We start from the raw sequence: 18,347 nt of genomic DNA on the forward strand, positions 1-18,347 counted from the left end.
TAAAACTTTCGTTTTTCCGAACTTTCGTTTTTTTCGAAGAGAACTTAAATTCTTAATCCATGTACCGTCTTAAAAAAGTTTGAAGATTTGTTAAAACAGACTGACAATGTTGGATTTAAAAATTAGGTACGAAATTAAATTAGCACATTATACACTATAAAATCTTGGTTTGCTGCAATTGCATAAGGCAAACATTCAACAGTTGATAAAATACCTCAAATTATATTTTATAAAACGCTTATGAATTGTTCCACAGATGAAATTTGAGGAAAGTCGTTTTGGGATTTGTTCAGAATGAATTATGCTTATTCAATTTGAATTGAATTTTTTTAATGTAACAGATTGTCCATGATGAATTTAAAATTTATGTACACAATCGAACAAATTACCAGTCAACTTTTTATAGTATAAAATTTCGGTTATAATTCAATAAGGCAAATATCCAATACCTAATCTTAATTTATATTTAAAAAACTTACCGTCATCAGTTGTTCCACAAATGTAATCATGTGAGGGAAGTTCTTTTGGAATTTGCATAGGAGCAAACGCAACAGCTTTACACTTTGCCACTATAATTAGAATAGATGCAATAATATTTGTAACAATAAATATTTAACATTAACAAATATATCAAAAGCTACATACCTTTTGCTACATTGGAAGATATGTCCATCAAATTGTTTCAGAAACAATAATGCATCTTCCCTCTTTACAAAGCTAAAAATGCCATGGCAAATGTATCTCTTTGTATCTAGTAAGAAAAAGCTAATTAGAACTAAATCACGATGCATCTATTTATAAATAACCAAAAGGTATACGAAATTTTACACATTAAGGTGATTGTTATACGCAATTTAAAATCGCTGATTATAATTAGTCTCCAAATGAAAAATAATGTAATGATAAAAATTTATATTATCAAGATAAGGGAAATATCTTACAACTCTTAAAAAATTAATATGATGTTCTATAATATTTAGAACATAAATGCATAATTGTTGATGCTTCAGTATAAACAGATGTCAAAACCAAGATGGCCCGACTTATGATTAGTCAAGTGATAAAAGCCATTTAAATGTTGGAAATAACACTTTCCGATAGAAAATAAGAAACTGAGCAAAATACCAAGTTTCTGTATTTTCAGAAGTTTTGTTTTAATACAAATATATATTAATGACATTTAATTCATGTAAGAATTACCTGCAAGGTCTCTATACTTAATTTGAAACAGATCAAAAATGCTAAGTGTATAAAACGGATAATTTTAGAAAATTTAAGAATATTACTAGAAATAACGAAATACTATAAATTTGCAGTAAAACCTAGAAATTAAGAATTAAAAAAGGAAAATTTCCAATATCTGGAACAAGGGAAAATAACTAAACATTCGGAAAAATACCCAATAATATATTTAAAAAAACACCGTTTGCCTTCAATAAATTTGATATCTTTTCATTCAAAAAATATTTTTTTAAAAATTTCACCCAATACATTTGATCTGGAAGCAAGTTGAATAACTACATCTCTATATAAAAACTATGTTCTTTCGTTACAAATTAAACTTCATTCTTTTATGCATAAATACTGGTTTTTAACAAGGAAAAAATCTACTTATTCTCATAATCCTAATTATAAGAACTTTTAAAGCTAAATGGGCCATTACTGTATTATGTGGTTTCATAGGATTTATAAAAACAAGAAAATCTGTGCAATAATATTAAAATTTTAATGTTACTGCACAGAATTTCTTATAAGACTAAGAGCTATACTTTCAGAAGAGTCAATCAAATGGATCAGGGCATCCTTAAAGCATGAGCAACTATAAGAATGGCCCATAAATTAAAAGAGATAAAAGAAACTGATTTTTTTTAGATACAACCATAAGAAACATTGTCTTGACATGATTGCTGCCACTCCTAATAAGTTTTATATTTCCCATTTCTTTTGCATCTTATTCCAACTTGGGATCTGGCAACCCAGTTTTGATACAAGTAGAATATGCCGTTTGCTTTATGGAATTTATACGTTACGTTATTTTATCTCTTCGATGTACGGATCATTTGATCAATTTAAGTCTTCGTCATATGTAAATACATTCAATTTCTATCTTTGTGTAATTAGTGTTGTGCAAATATAAACCGATTCGAAAACGAAAGTAGAGTTCCGAGTCATAACAAACTGGCGTCCTTGACAGGACATTGTACTCTGCATTACGCAATGAAGCAGAAATCGTCAAATTTACGATTTGGATATTATTTTGTTTAAGATAAACCAGGTAATTAATGCTTTTTGACTGCTTCTGTTTTATTTATATACGAAGTTCCGTTTTCGCTTAGAGCGTTTATGTTCAATTGATTTATGTTTATTAAGTAAAATGACTCTGGATTCGGAACAAGCAGAGGACTGAGGCTAAAATAAAGGCTCAACAAGCAAAATTAGAAACTAAATTACGGAATGAAAGAACTAATCTACGCCGCCTTTTTGCCATTTCCGGGCCTTTTTGCAGTTTCCGTATTTCCGGGCAAACTGACAGATGTTGGATAGGATATGCCACCTATAAGAGTTCTAGGAGCTGACGTATTAAGCAGTATTTTGACTGGAAGGATTAAGATTTTTACATCTAAAGTGTCAGCCATAGAGACTTTATTTGGTTGATCAATTTTAGAACTAGGTCGTAAAAGGCAAGTAGTTAATATGGTCACGTTATACTTACAATGCATCGACGTACTAAAGATTTGGGATTTAGAAATTTTGGATATCAAAGATCCAATTGAAAGGAAACAAAAGACTCTTCTTGAAGAGACTATGACCCATTTACGGGAACTTTAAAGATCCGTGAAGATGGAGATACGAAGTAGCTATACTTTGGTTGTCTGGTCATCCACCTGTTTATGATAAACACGATGTTGACGAATCTAGACTACATTTAGTAACAAAACGTTTACTGAAAGAATACCTACGAGATCTGTGATAGTGCCGTGAGACAATGGAAAGGGAAGGCACAATAGAAACTATATCAGAAGAAATTTCGAAGCCAGGTCATTATCTTACTCAAAGCCTCGAGTGCTACAACTAAAGCACGACCTGTTTTTGATGTCTCTTTCAAACGATTTGGATATACTTCTCTAAATGAATGTTTAAATGTTGGACCTAGTCTTTCATAACACATTTCCCCCACTTCTGTTCAGGTTTCGAACTTGTGCCATAGGAGTGATTGCAGATATTAAGCAAACTTTTTTTTACAGTTGAGTGTCAGACATGAGGATCGTGATTGAGACTCTTGTGGAATACCAGAGACCAATCGAAATTAGGATTTCAGACATTGTCGAGTCGTCTTCGGAGTGACGTTAAGCCCATTTCTCTTGAATGCTAATATACGTCATCTTAATTCAACAGAATTTCAAACTGAATTTCTTCAACCGCCTGTGGAAAAACTTAAGAAAGGATTCTATTTAGACAATCTAACAACCAGTTTTGAAAGTCTACAAGAACTAAAAGAGTAAAATCCAATGGAGTAAGAAAAAATGAAGATGAATGCTGCTTCATTTGAACCAAGATGTTGGGCCCACAGTGGCATTGAAAATAAAGAAAGTCAAAATGTACTCGGCCTTAAGTGGGATGCAAAGGGCGATGAGCTTTACTGTGTTAATCCCGAAGTTGATTAGAAATTTAATGAAACTTACCAAGAGAAAATTATAGTTAACAGTATATACAATCCATTTGGTTTCACATCATTTGCAACGATACTGCCAAAATTGCTACTGCAAGAAGCTTGGCGAAATAAGTTGGATTAGGATGAAGAACTGCCAGCCGACATGCAATTAAGTTATCAGCGATGGGCGAAACATCTCGATCTTGTAAAATTCCTCGTAAAATATTGCATGGAACTATTGAGGTCACCTTACACATATTTACAGATGCTTCAGCTCATGGGTATGCCTATTGCGTCTTTCTACGTTGTGAAGAAAATGAAGATGTGAAAGTCATTCGTTTTAGCAAAGGCTAGAGTAGCTCCTGTGCAAAGACCATCAATTCCGTGACTAGAGCTTTTAGGATTGCCTCTGCTATACTAGACTCTTTGAATTTGTCTTTGAAGACATTTTTTGGACAGATTACCAATACAGAGCCCTGGAATATATTTGTTGGCAACAGTTAAAGAAAGACGAGAAATTACAAACGTAGAAGATTGGATATTTGTTCCTGGACATGTCAATCCAGCAGATCTACCTTCCCGTTACTGTGACTGGTTTGAACTTTTACGGAGTCGATAGTGGGAGGGACCAAAATGGCTTTACGAACATCCAGAATTTTGGCCGTATACTGAAATCCTTGCTGAAGAAGCAATTCTTGAAGGACTCAAGTCTGTGGCTGTGAACTTAAATATCGAAACCAAAGAATCTTTGGGAAACAGATTTTTACACTTTTCCAGTTATCCAAGGATTAACCGCTTGATAGCTTAGGTATTAAGATTTTGTCACAACATCAGAGTGAATTCTCCAAAATTGGGGGGGGGGGGGAAGGCTATCATATGAAGAAATTCGACGAGCCGAGGAAGCTCCGATACGAATGATACAATCAGAATGGTCAGTGGAAATGAGGGAGAAGTTCTCTCAGACAATACAGTTTTACGAAGAAAATAAAATTCTGAAGATACAGTCAAGGCTTATCCTAGGGCAAGACCCGAAGGAATTTGCAAGGCCCACACTTGCCAGATCATCCCAGTGTCAGAAGAATGATATCATGCTCACAAGACACTTCACCATGCTGGTGTGCAAACTACCCTGTATCATCTACGTTAATGATTTTGGATGCCTCGTGGCAGGAAGATTGTTAGTTAAGTTCTTATAAAGCATTGCAATTTCCATGTATTGCATATAATTTCATTGTATTGCGTATATTTCTTGTTTTCATTTAGGCAAATTTGCCCGCAATACAAAAGATGGCAGGATGTTGCCACTCCTAATAAATTCTATATTTCCCGTTTCTTTTGCATCTTATTCCAACTTGGAATCTAACAACCGGTTTTGTTACAAGTAGAATATGCTGCGTTATTTTTAAGTATAGAATTTATAAGTTATTTCATCTCTTTGATGTACGGATCATTTCATCAATTTAAGTGTACTTCATATGCAAGTACGCTCATCAGTTTCTATCATTGTGTAAATAGCCTCGTGAAATCCTCTGCCTTGTGTTGTGCAAAAATGAACCGATTCGAAAGCGAAAGTAGAGTTCCGAGTCATAACAATGATCAACAAGAATGAAATTGACTTGCTCTTTGCTTGCCTCTACAAAATATTTGTATTCATGGGCAGGCAAAGGAGACACCAGCTGCAAAAAGGATTCTCCAGTCATTCCAGGTGGTAAATGGCGAATTACCACTTAAAAATAAATCAAGTTTCATTTTGCAAAGATGTATTGAATTTAGACAATTTTATTTTCATGCTAGAAAATATGAATACCTTTGTTGAAGAAAGAATCTCTTCATCTTCACTTTCAGACGCATCCTCAATTATTCGAGGATCGCATCTGTTTTCGTTGATTCTCTGACATATATGCCGAGGAATCTAAAGATAAATAAAAATCCTTTAGTTTAAAAATGTAAGGAATATTGTTATTATGAAATGAAAATAAGTTCAGTCTTAAATAAAAGACGGCTTTTATCACATCAGTATTATTTAGTTATACGACTTTTCAATCTTGCCATCTGAAAACATTATCGACTACAAAAACCGGTAGAAATTGGAAATGTATAAAAAGGACATAAAACACAAAATACATTTCAGCTAAATTTTGAAACATAAATATGAAAATATAATGCTTGGCATCTAATAATAGTAATTAGAATAAGTCAGATGACAGACAGAAGCATTATTGCACGAAGCTGGTACATGAAGCCACAACAGCTATGCAACATCCACCATGGTCGAAACTACCTCTGAGAACATCTCCAACTCAGCCATACAAAAGAACTTCCTTCAATAGTCTTATGGTACAATGGGTATTTTTTTCCCTCCATTTAATACCCATGTTTTTACAATTCTAGTCTTAGTGCAAACAATTTCCAAAAATTTTTTAAATATTTGCAGAAGTAGTTTGGCAGGAGTTTTATTATCCAATTCAATATTGGAAATTTTAGTTTGTATTTTTAAGAATCTTTTTAAGCAAGTAGATTGGAAAGCATATAATTTCAATTCTTATGGTTCAGTCGATTTCCAAGCTTTACACTAATGCTGTTGCATCAAACATGTGCAGTAAACGAATTGCATATGTTTAAAGTCTTCCATCATTTACTGAAGACAATGTATAGATTCAGAACCTTTCTAAATCTAGTTATATTCATCTGTGGCACTCAATTTCTCTATTGTAACTGCAAGGTACGAGAAATGTCAGTTGCTTGGAAATTGATCCATTAATTAAAGTGAATTACTTTCACTACATTATTTCAACGCTTTTGTTTTGTCTAAATTTCCACATACAACGTTTGGCAATATTCGAGAATCTTTTTCCTTAACGTCTGCAAATTTGAAAAATAATACAACAATATTATCAGCAAGATTTGTCTTTCAGCGCCAAATTCAAATCCCAGCATAAACCTGCTTTTTATTTTAACGATTGTGACCTTGTAAAGTCTGTACGATCATGAAAGTATTCCAGATTACAGAAATGCACCTCCGTTTCATTCTAGTTTCGATGTCAAATACTTCCAATAGTGTGTTATTTTAAATAACATCCTTTGGTTATAAATACAGGTTTTTAATAATATTGATCAATTTTGCAGAAAGTTAATAGAAGCACAATATTTTCCCAGAGGCAATATCTATCAGTACTGTTCAATACTCTTCAAATCTATAAAATTCCTATTTAAACTTTAATTCAGTTCAATATATTGCTTAAGAAGATAGGCAGAATAACTTTCTAAAAATATGAAATTTAATTTTAATTCTGCTCACTCAGATTTACTTTAAGAAACAACTCCATAGTATTTATCTAATTATAAAACATTTAGCAACAAATAAAATATTTCTTCACTAAAATAAATTTATAGAAAATATAGAATGGCATAATAATCATAAATTAGTTACACATATTTAAAATATATCCTATATCAAATGCAATTCTGATATGAAAATTATTATACCCTGAAAATAAACTATCATTCCTTAAACAGAAAAAAAATGCCTAAAAACATAAAAAAACTTTAAAAAATACAACCAAAATAATACAGTCAGAATTCATATTTCTATTATGCTTATAATAAGTTGAATATGACATAGTTAAACTATTTATTACATATAAATGAAAAACGAATTCGGTTACAGATATTTCAACTCGTAAAATAAGAAAATTACCAATTTTCTTAGGAAGCTATAGATGACCTTATCTACTGTAGTTTGATTAAAGAGATAATTTTTTTTTACAATTTTTCTGCAATTTATTTTTTGACAATATTGTCAAGAGTTATGACTAATAAAGAACATTAGAATTTTACTAAGTTTGAAACTCAGAAAGTTGTTCTAAAGTGCACATTACCAAACTCTTAGTAACCATATTCGCATAAATTTTTTAAAGCACATATATAAAAACATTTATTTTAATTATTACAAAAAAGGCCGATTAATATTAAAATGATTAATAAATACCATTGTGAAAAGAAGAGTTTCTTCATCTTCCTTCAGTCTCTGAATATTCATCTTCAAACAGGAAACTATAAAAAAGTTTCCTCTTCCATCTTTCCAAATAAGCTAAAAAATAAATCATTATGCCATAATTTATTCTAAGCCAGGTAGATGTGATATTTGTAGTATGAAAAGAGCCCAATTTACTAATCTCCTACATAGCTAACATCTCGTTTTATATAGACGACATAATAAAAACAATTACATTGAAAAAGGAAACTATCAATCCAGAAATAATCAATATGAAAATTCACCTATATAAAATTTCCTGAATCGATATAATAAAATATAGATTGTATTTAGAGAGCGCCAATGCTGCTACAACTAAAACACAAATGAACTTAACCAAATTAGAGGAATTATTAGAAATAATAGTTCTTAATTTCTAATAATTCTTCTAATTTGATTGAAAAAGGAAGGATTTCTTCTCTTTCATACAGTACTTCCATTATGAATTCTTCCCATTAATTCTATATCACACCTACAATACCCGAAGAAATCAAGCGATACCACCTACAACTGCACATAGAATGAAATTATTCTTACAAGTTTCATTAACACTTATTCATTCAAAAACGTTGTTGTGTTGGATGAAGTATTCGCAAAGTTTGCATGAAAAATGATCCGTGCACAAAAAGAAATTGTATTAAAATGCATCTTAATTTTTAATTGATGTAATCTGCACTGCAATCAACTAATCTCAATCTAAATGAAAATATGCCCAACGCATTTAACTTTGCAAATACTTTACCTAACGCAGTTAGAATTTTAAATACTAAAAGTTTAACCACAGAAATAATTACAACAACCTGTAATAGTAAAGTTAAATAAAAATAATTCTAATAAAAAAAAAACTAAAAAAAATATTTAAAATTAATCCTAATAATAATTACCCAAACAAAAAGTTCTCTGGCATAGATTCAAATTGAATGACAAATTCGCCACGTGAAACTCAACAAATAAAGCAGAAGCAGAATATGCACGTTGGTCTGATTTTGGAGCTCAGTTGTTCCCCAATTACTCCTTTTATCAGCAGAGTGGCCTCAGCTAGTTATAAGATCCCAATAAAGCATGCGCAGAAGGAAAATTGCCCATGCGCTGAAATAGCAGACGATTGCAACTTCTTGTTTCGACAGGAAATATATTTGTATCGACAGGAAATATATAAAAAAATGTTATTGCTGATCATATTAAATAATAAAAAAAATCTATATTATTATTTGAATTTATAAAAATGAATTATTAGTCAATCGTCTTCATATTACCTGCTGTCATTCAGGCGATCAAGAAGGGCTCTCATTACAGAAAATGTCTATTTTGAGAAGGATCTTGCGAAAGCATGTTCTATTCCGGTTATTCCTGGAATCATTTACTGGAATTTTTTGCACGACTTGGTTTGAGCTGACATGAATCTAATTAAAAAAATTTGTTACAGCTTACAAGAAATAGTCTTTATCTTTACAAGTTTGAGATCCTTCAGGATCCTGATTGATCTTTTTTGCCGTTTGATCATGTAATATCTCAAGTTTCCCTGCGTGCCTTTTAACTTCAGCCAACTAAATAGCTGAAGCTTAGAGCTAATTATTGGTCTAAGGCGCTATTTCCATTGCAGAAGTGTGTTTCCTAGTGAGAGGCTGGAATTTTTATGTAATTAGATGATCAGCCGTTATCCCTTGGAACATAACAGCTGAAACCATAACTTCGCTTATAGCCTCTTGCTCAGAAATGTGTTTTAGAATACAAAATATATGAGAGGTAATATCTCATTATGAAATATTATAACATCAGAAATTCAACAACTGCCCACATATAATTTCTAATGCAATTAGAGCTAAATAAATGCAACTACAACCAAGCTCCCTATGTATTTAAAGCAGCACCATCAAGTGAAAAAATATCAGAGAAAATCAACAAATGGGAGATACGTGGTTAGATCTGCAGTGGCCTGATGGTAAAGTCTCGGCTTTGGAAGCAGAGGGCTTTAGGTTCGATACTCGATTCTACTAGAGAACCGCCGAGTCTGGAGAAAATTAAATCCATCGGGGCTGAACGCTCTCCCGCTGGTGTGGTGTGGAAGCTTGGAGGGGAGGGTACCATCTCAGGTGTCGTCCTCGTCATTTATCTGTGGTTCAAAATTACGAGGTCAATCCCAAATTAGCTCTAATTTTGCTTTTAAACGGAACTTTAATATAACTAAACTAAAATGCGTGGCTAAAGAATTTTTCTTATCTATGATATGTCTTAGTAAAGTATTTTTCCCCTGAAATTTAATGTTGTTCTTGTGTTAAGTAGCTCTTGATAAACGATCTTTACACTTATTGGATTATTTTAAAAGAATCTACAAGATCCCCAACACAAAGGTATTTATGTATCTGTTATATATTTCATATTTATTTCACTTTAAAAATAATAAAATTCATCTTCGTCTCAGTTATTGCCCCACGAATGTATTGATAATATTGTTCACTAACATGTAATATCAAAACTTCTCTATAATATTAACTAATGGTGAACTTTAATTAAAAAACAGGAAATAAATTCTTATACGCATATATAAAAGAAATGAAAAGATAACTTCCTTGTTTGTGCGAATCTGCATGAAATGAAATGCTTTGGCTCAAAGATAATGACTTAAGTAAACTGATAAGAAAAGAAATTTTGAGATAATTTTAAATTAATGATACAGATTTTTGTTGTCAAAGTAATTCATTAACATAAAATTTACTTTATTTTGTAGCAGTTTTTCATATTGTATTTCCCTTCCCTCATATTTTTAATGCAGGCCCCTACTGTATTACTTATTAAAATGTTCAAAAAGCTTTAAATTTAAAAAAAAATTAAATATTCTAAAAAAATTTACTATTTAACTAAGTAAAAATTGTAGTGAAGAACTCTTGAGTATGAACAAATACAAACACTATTCTTTGATAATTCTTCGAAATAGTAGATTTTCTGCAAGTACTTGCAAAATTTTAATGTTAATATATTAAAAATAAATACTTTATTTTATTTGAAATACCAAAAGTTAATAAGCCAGCAGGAGTGGTCTCTACGAAACGTTCTTGCATACTTTCCAATATAGATCTTATCCTCCTCCCTCCGTATAAAAATGGGGGTCTTGTGTTAGGCAGCGAGTACCAAGTATGGCATTGATGAACGATAGTTACGAAATGAAAAGTGTTGGAATAAATTTTGTATTTTTACAGAATCTATCGCGATAATGAATTTTGGATTCTTTTTTACCAGCTTATTGATACCAAAATTTGATACAAATTTCCAGTTGTAGTCATATGATAACTTACTGAATTTTATTGATTTAAGTCTTTGGGTTTAAGAGTTATTTATTTACTTACAGGCGAAAGTATTGACCAATGATTAACCATTTGACGCGTTTGATTCAAAATCTAATATGCACATCTATATTATAGATGCTCAACCTGTGTACCAAATTTCATTTATCTAACTCTTTAAATTTTGCACTTTATCGAGTTCACTTATTCTAGAGCATCTTGATTGATAGATTTCGTGTAAATGGATTTCGTTCAAAATTTGATCTAAATCTACATATTTAGTCATAATTCCATGTGTCAAATTTCAGTCGTTTAGCTCAAAACTATCATATTCACAGACAGATAGAATGACCGATTGAGTGATTGAGGGACAGATTGACTGTCTTAAAGACAAACTTAATAATCTTAATACCAAAAATGCGTATTTCGGACTTGGGTGATCAGAAACTTGGAGATTTGCCAAAATCTCGTATTCGTATTCTTTGACGTTGGCGCAGCATGGCCAAATATGGCCCTTGCGTCACTAAACATCGTACAGCAACAATCTTTGACGATTACAATACTTCCTATATATTTCCTTTATGAGAAACTACAAAAAAAAAAAATCTAGAATGATAATTAAACCAGTTAAAACAATTGCAATACATTGAAATTTTTATGTAACGATTTTATCTATAACGATTTTCTCTCTAGTTTTGGGGCAATCCTATTTACCCTATGTACGTATTTTGAACCTGTGTGTAGTGATGATCACTTTTTAGATGTATCTGTTTACAATGATAATTGTTCCACTTTTGGGGAAATGATAGCTTATAACCTGAGTTTTCCTTCTTGAAAAATGACACCCTAATGCCCGAAATAAAAGAACGGCGTTTATTTTCGTGTCCAGATGTTGATGTTTTCGCTGTTTTAACTCTTTTTGTAGTAAGTAGATAAGAGGAAAAGTGACTGAAATGTGCACAGGTGTCTGTTGCACAACTTTCGAACTAGAGACTATCAGTCCTTAAACTATCAATTTTCCGCTTTCTTCCATTATCGATTTATTTATTTTTACAACCCAATTTATCGCCTTAATTAGATATAGACTTGGTTTATCCAAAGGCGTATTTAGGCATTTTGTGGCCCCATGCAGTTGGCATCATAATGATATCCTTTTTTTAATAAATTGGTCAATTTAGTTACGTACTTTGACGCTTTTTAAGTATAATCAAGTTTTTAATCATTTATTTGTAAATTTTTTATTTTATTTCAGTAACTTTCTGAAACTTTATATATTTTTTAGCCTTTTATTTGTATATTATGACTCGTAACTGCGAAGCATCCGCGTTAATATAATACAAACACTTAGCATTCAGTGTAAATTAAGCAGAGAGTTTCAGAAATCACCCAGTGCTTATAAAGGTCATAATAAATAACTTGAAACGAAATAATGAAATGGTGAAATAGATAGAAATCTGAATAATTATTCTTGACAAAGAGTTAATATTATCCTAATATTTAATAACTCATAAAATTGTAATTTAAAAATACAGTTGTCTACTTTGTCCAGTCAGAAATCTACGAATGAATTTTATTTCTGGGTTATTTTAGTAAAGCCTGGTCTATGATTGCCATTGTAAACGAAGCATCAATGCTGCATGTACAGAATTTTTGTATTGGGCAGTGTCCAATTTATTTCTGAAAAGGACTGCATCCTTCTCTGAATGGTCACTATCGAATCTTCCCATTCATAAGGTAGATACCATTCACATTGAGTTAACTACATTTTGTTATTAGTTTTTTTATGTGTTAAAAGGATAGTTCAAAGTAAATTGTTGGCATTTGTAGAAAAAAATCTTTCCAGAAATTTATCAAGGTTGAAATAAATTGATGGTGCTAAAAATATGGGATTTCGCAATCTATGATAGCATTTTTTCGAAATAATAAAGAAAAGATATTAAAGATATTACGGAAAGAAGCAAACTGAATAGACTGAAACAAAAAAGACTGAAAAATGCCATAAATGATGATGTTGGCAAAATACCCTAAGATGGTTCAAGAGATAAGAATCACACATTGACTACTCCGATCCGTTCTGAGGCACACGGATAAATCTGAATGACCAGACTATTGCGGTCATTCAGATTTAACCAATTTCAGTAAGGTTAAGACCTAAGGGCCATCATAGGCCATGGTGCAATATTTCCCTTGGGAAGCAAGTTCCATCATTGGTAAGGGGTAGTCGATTTTACATTCCTGTACCCAGCCGGGTGGCGAGAACCACCCACCATGTCGGAAGCTTCTCATCCTTATATTTGAGGTGCCCCCGGGAGGGATTCACGAGATAAGAGTGAAAAAAGCATTAATTAGTAGACCAGTGATTTCTGAAAAATTGGAAAATTCACATCCTAGTTAGGCAACAGTGATTTCAAAGCCAGTAATAGTTTAGTTGGCTTATATCCTTTCGTGATTACTACAGGATTAGGATTGCTCTCAAAACAACCGAGGTTGAAGGAAATTGAGCTTCAGTGAATGATTCTCTATCCTAAAACCAGTGAGATGAAGAAAAGACAGAAAAAAAATGTATTATCCTGATATTGTGTACAATATGAATGAAGCCGATTGATGACACCTATCAGTTGACACCAGACAGTGTAAGGGTCTTTAAAGAAGAAACTGTAAGGTGTGGGGGGGGGCAGAAGTGATAGCTGGCTATTTCGTGTCACCCTGAGGCACACCTAATGATGCCAGATGATGAAAATGTCCCTTCACTCTGTTTCCGTGCCTACAAGGGCGGCGAGAAGCAACTACCATTTCGGAAGCTCCTCATCCCTATATTTGATGTGCCCCTCGGAGTCATTGAAAAGGTGATAAGAAATCGAAGCAGATATTGACACTTTCGTTGTGTTCAAACTGATTATTGAAATCGATAAATTGAAGCTCTTAATCACTGAAAAATGCGCGTTGCCAAGTTGTTTTTAAAATGTCAAAATATCAAAAATAAACCAGAGGACTACAAGGTAAAAAAGATTTGGATTACCGATGAAGTCTTTGACAAACTGATTCTTGATGCTGATAAAGAAACGAAGGAAAAAAGGTTGCTTGCATAATTGACAATTGCACACCTCACAACACTGTCAAAAATTTGAAAAACATAGAATTGCTTTCCTTCCCACCAAACTGCACAATAATTTAATTCTGCAGCCATTATATTTAGGATCGTCCTCAAGGGATACTAAAATTACAGGAAATTAGAAAATCGTATATGATGATTAACTACTTAATACTTCAAAAATGATACGAATTTTATGACTGTCAAAATTTGAAGCTAAAAATACTTTTCAGAAAAAACTCTAAAGATTCTGTTGCATGTGAAAGATTCAATTGCAATCTTACAAAGCTAATAATTTCAGAGAAATATCTGCGGGTTGCTTTTATGCTGGCAATGTCATATAATGCCATCTCGTAAATTGTTGTGGTACTTGCATTGTTGTCATAGGATGATAGCCTTCTGGTACCTCAAAATTTTGCGAGATGTCGCTATATGACATTATCCGAATACGAATACGTTCGGTTCACACCCAATAGCAACAATGCAATTATTGTGTTAACCAATTTGAATTGCATGTTAAACTAGATGCATTATTTTTATTTAAATGACCAGTTCATATGTAGGTAAGATTGAAAAATATTCATATGTAATCAGTATGTGATTCATCTCTAAATATTTTTTCCGGGGAAAAAAAAAATCCCGAGCAAAACTCGTTTTTCTAGGTACTGGAAATTAAAAATAATCAATATCTCCAACAAATAATGGGGCCGCGGTGGCCTGGTGGTAAGGTCTCGGCTTCGGAACTGGTGGGTTCCAGGTTCGTGACCCAATTCCACCGAAGAACCATCGTGTAAGGGGGTCTGTTGCACGTTAAATCCATTATGACCAAATGTCCTCCCGCTGGAGTGGTGTGGTGAGGAGAGGGGGGTGCCAGCTCAGGTGTCGTCCTCGTCATCTGACCACAGTTCCAAATTACGAGGTCCGTCCCAAAATAGCCCTAGTGTTGCTTCAAACGGGACGTTAATATAACCAAACCAACCCATCGAATAAACTGGTTGCTAAAAGCGGACAGAAAATAAATAAAATAGCAATAAACTTTGAACATACATATTTAGTAATACATTAAATAGCAGGATTCTTTTATTTAATTATTATATACTTTTAATGTTATTCAGATTCGCTCAGATCAGATAGTTAAATGATGATGATGATGTCGTGGCCGCGTTACCACAGAAAGGGGGTGCAGTAGCTTCTGATGGTAAAGACCCCTGAGCATCCGAGGGCAGAAATCTGACTTCTAGCTCACATGAAGATGAAACTCACACATTTGCTTGTACAACCCCTTTTTACAGGAGGGCACATTCACACACATCACAGATAGAACACAGGTGAAGAACAACCATGCCGGAAACGGGATTCGAACCCGGGACGCCCAGATCACAGAGAAGACGCGCTTTTCCTATGCTAGGACGCCGGCTTTCGTTGACATGTGGCGTCATTGATACAATATCAAAATTTAAATAGTAAAAAAACCGATAATTAAATTTTGAAAATATTGAAATAATGCATTGTTATCAAGGATACTCAGGTATTCAGAATTTTAATACATCAGCACATTGGGAAATGAGTGTCGATTAATTATAAAATTGCTTCTTTACAAATACGAAACAAATCTGAAATAAAAGTGTTTAAAAATAACTTTTTAATTCAGAACCCGATACATCTGAGAATTTATTTTCAAGTATATATCGGATGATCTTTTACTGCTATCCTCGTACATGCTTGAAACCATGTTAACATGGATTTGAAAACAATGCAAATTTTTAAAAAATGAGAAAACTAGACGCGTTGATCTTTGTTTAAATTCTAAAATGAATTGCGAATTTTTTCTTTTGTGGAAATGCTTTTTCCCTTGATGTTCAATTTCATGCTTTCAGACTTTAATTCATACAACATTCTATATTTTTTGTAAAAGTTTCTTATTCTAATTTAGCAATTATGAATTTTATTAAAACAAAATATATAATATTATTAATTTTTATTAATCACAGTAAATTATCATTTTTTGTGTACTGATAATGTAAAGTACAGAAAGTGAAAAATGTAATTACTTTGACAATACACAATTAAACTGTTCTTCTAAGAACAAAATAATGATAATTAGCACCATTATTACAGAGGAATTGTTTGTCTGTTATGTTAATGTATATGGCAATATAACAATAATAATATTTGCTAAAAATAAAGACGTGAATGTGTGGGCGTGTGTTTGCGCTCAACAGGCCAGATCATTTGACTACAACTAACAAATTTGGTAAACGTATATTTGGAAGGTAAAAATATGCACTTTGGAAAGATTTTTTAACATTTTAATTAGAATTTTAATTAACTTCTAAAAATGATATTGCATAAAAATTAATTTTATACTGTTTCAAAATTTTTAAAAAAAATTTTGATACCAATTTAATTGAAATTTTTGCTAAATGGCGGTAATTTTTATAGAATATATATATATATATATATATATATATATATATATATATATATATATATATATATATATATATATATATATATATATATATATATATATATATATATATATATATATATATATATATATATATATATATATATATATATATATATATATATAGGTGAGTTTACACACAATGAACAGAGCATATGCAGAATAATTAAAATAACATGCCTGACAACATTTTAATGCCTGACAATTTTACAAAATCATGGATATGAAGTTAATTTTCAACTATTTAAATGAAATTAAATATAATCAGCGCCTCCAGCGAATCAAAAATAAATATTGAATGTACTCAGGTGTTAGTATCTTGTTATCCTTTACAAATTCGTAAAACTTTTTTTGTAACATTTGAATTTAAGGTATTGCTGAATATCCTTTCGGATTAGAATGATAAAACCAGCACTTGTGTGGTTAAAAAAAAATCTCTTTATACATACCCAGAATATAATGAACACAATATATTTTTTTAACTAACACCAGAAATTTATTTTAAATTTAAATATTTTTGATAAATATGATAAAGACGTATGATATAGCGGCCAATATATTGTTATAAGCTTGTAAAGTTGCTTCCCAGCACGGTTAGTTCTATAACCGGAAAGACTGAAATACAGTCATCTATATTGAATGCTGCTTGGGTGCCGAGCCAGTGATCCCAGAGCTTAGCTACAAACTTCGCTTTCCGACGAATTTGGCGACAAAATAGATAATGCTGGAAACTTCGAGAATTTTAACGATCCGTCCATTAGGAACCGAGATACGCCTGGTTGGCCTAGAAGGTTCTCGGTCCGCCTCCCAGGAACTATAAAAGAACGGCAGTCACAAACTGCAAGGTGTCGTAACGAGTCTTCGAGAAGATAGCGAAACAACGGCGGAGTGCCAGCGTAGTGTGGAGCGCAAGTTAGTGCTGAACCGAGCTGTGTTCCGAGTCCTGTTGTCCATTGTGTAAGCAGCATCAAGTTGTGTGTCGAGTAGCCAGTCTTGTAGTAGTGAGTCGGCAGTTGGATACAACTAAAGCGAAGAGACAGAGGAGTGTTTCAGCCGTCTGGAGTGAACGTAAAGCGAAGTTCCGAGGATCCCCTCTCCTGCTGGATTTTGTCTGGCCGCTTTGTGTGCTGTGGTCGATTACTACTCGTGGACTACTGTTTACTGTCCTGTGTATACTCGGATGTAACTAGTATATAGTTGTCGTCTTTGTATTCGTTGTCTGTGTCTTTGTGTTTAATAAACGTCGTTGTTGTTTCCTACTGAGGCCTTCTGATTGTGTTTTCACACCATACGCCCACTACAAGCGAACCCGGTGATCCGTAGCAATATTTTCTTTCAAAGGGAAGCATTCTATTATTAACAAAATGGGCAGATCATATTTTCCAGCTTGTGATGGGTTTTTTTATAAATAGATTTTAATTTTTAATTACGCTGAACTTAAACGACTAAAAAAAAATATTGAAGGAAAAAAATTCATATAAAAATTTATATACACAAAAATTTATAAAAGTTTCCTAATTATGTATTTTACCATTTCTATGCAACAGTTTTAATAATATATTGAAAATCATTTATCAAAACAATGATTTTAAAAATAACCAAACGATCGTTTGGTTATTTATTATTAAAACAATGATTTTAATAATAAATAACCAAACGATTAATTTTATTATTTATGTGCATTAATAAAAATACGTTGTAATTAACTTAATGCATTGTAAGAATAATTTTTAAAAATGTCGAATGATTCGCTTTATTTATCCAGAGTATCTATAACGCTGAGATAAATTCGTTTCATGATTATTCAAAAGAAGTAATTT

At 32.2% G+C, this 18,347-nt stretch overlaps 1 long non-coding RNA gene across 1 annotated transcript; it reads right to left on the minus strand.

Moving 5' to 3' along the window:
* Positions 1-645: 645 nt before the first annotated feature.
* Positions 646-7,743, minus strand: LOC129969644 (uncharacterized). The gene is made up of 3 exons (XR_008784548.1): positions 7,641-7,743; positions 5,460-5,564; positions 646-751 (listed from the first exon to the last, which is right to left on the minus strand). It is a non-coding gene; the product is annotated as an uncharacterized LOC129969644 (long non-coding RNA).
* Between the last annotated feature and the right edge of the window lie 10,604 nt (positions 7,744-18,347).

Source organism: Argiope bruennichi, chromosome 5, assembly GCF_947563725.1.
Source record: "Argiope bruennichi chromosome 5, qqArgBrue1.1, whole genome shotgun sequence".
In the NCBI taxonomy this organism is placed as follows: domain Eukaryota; kingdom Metazoa; phylum Arthropoda; class Arachnida; order Araneae; family Araneidae; genus Argiope; species Argiope bruennichi.